This window comes from Scyliorhinus torazame, chromosome 7 (assembly GCF_047496885.1).
Source record: "Scyliorhinus torazame isolate Kashiwa2021f chromosome 7, sScyTor2.1, whole genome shotgun sequence".
NCBI lineage: Eukaryota > Metazoa > Chordata > Chondrichthyes > Carcharhiniformes > Scyliorhinidae > Scyliorhinus > Scyliorhinus torazame.
In genome coordinates, this window is record NC_092713.1 from 23,269,537 (window position 1) to 23,274,895 (window position 5,359).

The following is a 5,359-nucleotide window of genomic DNA, read 5'->3' on the forward strand; positions in this document are numbered from 1 at the left end:
CTTTTCCGTGCAAATCCATCTGGGGGATAGAGCTCTTTGACCCCTATCCGGTACTTCCGTGTATACCCCAAATTCATTTCAACTATGCAGTTCTTGCTGTTTGGCATCTTTGATAACTTTTCATCTAATTTACTGGAGGCCACCAAAATCTCACGAGCATGTGGTCTTCTACTCCTAGTAGCATTTGTAGTCTTCCCCATCTTCCAAGAGCTTGACAAACTACATCCCCTAACCCGCCTGGTATCTTGTTCTGTACTGCTACTGCTTGATCTTTCCCTCCTGCTGTGGCATGTCCTTTCACTAGTTCTCGACCTTTTCCTGTGAACCTGTTCACTATCCAATTTACCATCTGAACTGGCACTGTGTTTCTGTGCTCTCCATTTTTGAACTTTGTGTTCCCAATCCATTGTCCTGACACCCTCCCCTGTATGCTGTACATTCAACCAGTGTTTCTCCTTTCCAGTGGCCTTCCCTGCTCTACTAAGAACAGTTGCATCCTTCCATTGGCTAGACACTTCAGGCAAGTATGTCACCCAACTTTTGGCAGTTGTCCTTTCGGAGAAATGGCCTGTTCTAGTTCATCAGAAATATTGTGTTCCTCTACAGAAACCTTGTCTATCTCAGTTAACTGGTCCTCATAGTTCTGTAACACGTGCATATCAGATGACCCTGGTTCCTCACCATGTACATCTGCTCTGTTTAAATTTGAAAGTTTGCAATCTGTACCCATTATCCTTGATGAATGTACCCTAATAGCCTGATTGCCATGTTGCAAAACAATTGTTTTGCCATCCATGCCTATGATCTTCCCTGGGCCTTTCTATTCATTAAAATTGTCTCTCTTATAGTATACTTTGTCTCCTTGCTGAAAATCGGTATTTAATGGCTGTACATTATGCCTTTAAGCTCTGTGAATTCTTTCAGAGACTTCTGCTTCCAAAAAAGCTTTCCTATTGCTATGTAATGCATTTAAATGCTCAGCAAAGGCAGAGCAAATTGTAGTCCCTTCCCAAGATGGTCATCCAAAATGGACGGAATTTTAGGATTTCTACCAAACACTAATTGATTGGAACTATAGCCCCTAACTATCTGCAACAAATTCTTCGAATGTACCGCCCATGCGAAGGCTGAATTTAACTTGCAATTTGGTCGATTTGCCAAAATTTTCCAGAGCATGTCATCTATTACCGCATGGTATCTTTCACACACACCATTGCTAAGTGGGCTTTGCGCAGCCGTATTCATAACTGGGATATTCATATTTTCACACATATCCCGAAACTCATAATTAGCAAATCCCCCCCCCCCACCCTGCTGTCTGTCAGGAATTTTGCCGGTGGGCCCATTCCTTATTTCATAGAATTTACAGTGCAGAAGGAGGCCATTTGGCCCATTGAGTCTGCATCGGCCCTTGGAAAGAGCACCCTACCTAAGCCCACACCTCCACCCTGTCCCCCCACACCTCCACCCTATTCCCGTAACCCCACCTAACCGTTTTTGGACACTAAGGGCAATTTAGCACAGCCAATCCACGTAACCTGCACATCTTTGGTCTGTGGGAGGAAACCGGAGCACCCGGAGGAAACTCACTCAAACACGGGGAGAACATGCATACTCCGCACAGACAGTGACCCAAGCCAGGAATCGAACCTGAGACCCTGGAGCTGTGAAGCATCTGTGCTAACCACTGTGCTACCGTCCTGTCCCTATCCATTTTCCATTATCTGATCCAGGATTACTCTCTTTTCTTCACTGCGTACCATGGTTGATTGACTAACTCTGGTCGCTAAATCTGCAAAATGCAAAATAAATATATTGTTAGCTTTATCCCAGATCTTAAGATCCACAGCCACAATGTTGTTAAAATCCCTGGCCAAAGGTAGGGTTATTATCGGTCGTGATGGTGTCCTGCTGTACTTCCTACAAACCTCACAGCGATCACTAACCTGTCCTATCAGCTTCATCCCTTACCCCTACACCCGATAATAAATTTTTATCAGCTGAAGTCCCATTTCCAGCTGCCAATAACACATCCTTAACTACTGCACCTGAAATATTATTTGTCAGTAATGGAATACAATAGTGTCCCGACTGAGTAAATTGTAAGTCCACCGTCTTTCCAAAAACTGTTGCCTTATCCTGTTCCATATCCAGTTTCATGTGTGCTTTCTTCATCGACGGTCTGCTCAGAAGCAAAGGTATCTCACTTGATACAACATCCGTGCTAATGAAATGATTCACTCCGGCAATATTGCAAGGGATCACCACTCTTTTCAGCGACTTCAGAGTATTATCATCCCCAAACCTGAAACTTGTGGAACTTTCAAATTCCTTAAACTTGTTACGACTTTCAGCATTCAAAGAGTCCAGGTAACATTTTAACCCGTCAATTCCACACACAGTAGGTGTGCAGCCACTGTCCAATACAGCACAGTTGAAGGATTCTGCAACCAAAACTCTCATTACCAGCGTAAAACTGCTTGTTAATAGGACAATGCCTTCTTTCTGGTCACTATCTTTTTCCTCTTCCGACTCTTCCTTGTCACGTGTAGCTTCAAACACTCTATTGCACCGTGTTGGACAGTTGAAAGCATAATGGTATTGAGAGCACACCAAAAACATCGATTTATCATACCCCGGGCACTTCTGGGGTTCATTTTCCTACAACCATTCTCCATGTCCCTCCTGTTATAGGTTTTAAATGGGTTTCCTCATAATTTCCAGGTCCCGATCTTCTTCTATACTCTCGTAACCTGTTTGTAGCCGTACGATCTCGCCATCCTGTCAGTAGTGCATCTATCGTCTGCTTTATTGCTGACTGACCCATTTGTGCCATAAGGGCCTTAGGAATTCAACGTTTCCCCAAAAACATTTTTAAGGCCTCTGTCGTCTGATCGAATAAGGTATCATTATCTGTAAACTTAACTCCTATCAAAACCAGGAGCCTATCCATATTAGTTACTCTAGCACAGTCCAGTAACTTAAATGCCAACACGGACTGTGGAAATTTCAGGCGGTGTTTGTGCAGCCTTCTGTATAGTCTGCTAAATTCCATTATATAGTCCTCCATAGAGATATCCTCTGTTTTCCGTAATCTATCAAATTCTGACCAGGCTTCATAAGCACTTAATAAGTCATACTTTTGATAAATCTTATCCATAAAACACAATAGAGTCTCCAGACCTCCTTCTGAGTCTAACTCTTCCAATTCCAGTTCAGAAAACACTGCTTCTGATTTTTCTCTCGTAAGGTAGAGAAAGAGCCAATGCCTTGTTTCCTCTTTCCCAAGGCAGTTACCTCAGTCCACATAACAACTTCAGTTCTCCATTTGTCGTACGATCCCCTTTCAGACAATAATGGTAGACAGTCATATCCTGACATCTTGGGCGGAAGTCTCCGACCCCCCCGCCGGGTCGGAGAATCGCCGGGGGACGGCGTGAATCCCGCCCCCGCCGGCCGTCGAATTCTCCAGCACCAGATATTCGGCGGGGGCGGGAATCGCGCCAGGCCGGTCGGCGAGCCCCCCGCCCCCCCCCGGCGATTCTCCGGCCCGCGATGGGCCAACGTCCCGCTGCTGTAATGCCGGTCCCGCCGGCATGAATTAAACCACCTCCGTTACCGGCGGGACCAGGTGGCGCGAACGGGCTCTGGGGTCCTGTGGGGCAATCTGGCCCCGGGGGGTGCCCCCACGGTGGCCTGGCCCGCGATCGGGGCCCACCGATCCGCGGGCGGGCCTGTGCTGTGGGGGCACTCTTTCCCTCCGCGTCGTCCATAGCCTCCGCGATGGCCGGCGTGGAGGTGACCCCCCCTGCGCATGCGCGGGGATGATGTCAGCAGCCGTTGACGCTCCCGCGCATGCATGGACTTCCGCCGGCCGGCGGAGTCCCTTCGGCCCCGGCTGGCATGGCGCCAAAGGCCTTCCGCACCAGCCGGCGGGATGGCAACCACTCCGGCGCGGGCCGAGCCCCTAAAGGTGAGGGCTTGGCCCCTAAAGGTGCAGATAAATCCACACCTTTGGGGCAGCCCGACGCCGGAGTGGTTCACGCCACTCCATCACGCCGGGACCCCCTGCCCCGCCGGGAAGGGGAGAATCCCGCCCCTTTAGTCTCGGTTCAGCCATATTTTTTTTCTTCTCACTCACTCCTTGATTGATGCAGAATTTTTTTTTTCTTCTTCATGAAAAGTTGTATATTTCAACCCATTACGTTTTCCCAGCAACCATCCTCTGCTACCAGTTAGCTTCTGGCTGCTGTTGAGTAAAGAGTCAAACGTTCTGCTCCTTTCCCAAGACACCTTTATTTTCCTTGAACACACCCTATACAAAAATCTATCACCACACACCACAAATGCCACCTGCAACCCCTTTACATAACAGTGTCAATTAGTGGATACTTAACACCAATTTGACATGTAATTGGAATGTCTCTTAACCCATTGCTAACACGGAGTGTAGTACTACTCAGCAGAGACGATGTGTGAAGATTCAGTCTGTAAGAGGGTAATTTAGGAGTCTGGTAACAGCGGGGCAGAAGCTGTTTTTGAACCTGTTAGTTCGTGTTCTCAGACTTTTGTATCTCCTGCCTGATGGAAGAAGTTGGAAGAGTGAGTAAGCCGGGTGGGAGGGGTCTTTGATTATGCTGCCTGCTTTCCCCAGGCAGCGGGAGTTATAGGCAGAGTCAATGGGTGGGAGGCGGGTTTGCGTGATAGATTAGGCTGTATTGATGACTCTCTGTAGTTTCTTACGGTCTTGGGTCGAGCAGTTGCCATACCAGGCTGTGGTGCAGCCAGATGAAATGAAATGAAAATCGCTTATTGTCACAAGTAGGCTTCAAATGAAGTTACTGTTAAAAGCCCCTAGTCGCCACATTCCGGCGCCTGTTCTGGGAGGCTGGTACGGGAATTGAACTGTGCTGCTGGCCTGCCTTGGTCTGCTTTAAAAGCCAGCTCTTTAGCCCTGTGCTAAACCAGCCCCAGATAGAATGCTTTCTATCGTGCATTTATAAAAATTGGTAACAGTCAACGTGGACATGCCAAATTTCCTTAGTTTACTGAGGAAGTATTGTCGCTGTTGTGCTTTCTTCGTTGTAGCGTCAATGTTGGTGGACCAGGACAAATTGTTGGTGATGTACACACCTAGGAATTTGAAGGTGTCAACCATCTCCAGCTTGGCACCATTGATGCAGATAGGGGTGTGTACGATAATTCGGCTCCTGAATTCAATGGCCAGTTCCTTAGTTTTGCTGACATTGAGGAGAGATTGTTGTCGTTACATCACTCCACTCGGTTCTCTATCTCCCTCCTGTACTCTGACTCATTGTAGTTTGAGGTCCGACCCACTTCGCTCGTGTCATCAGCAAAC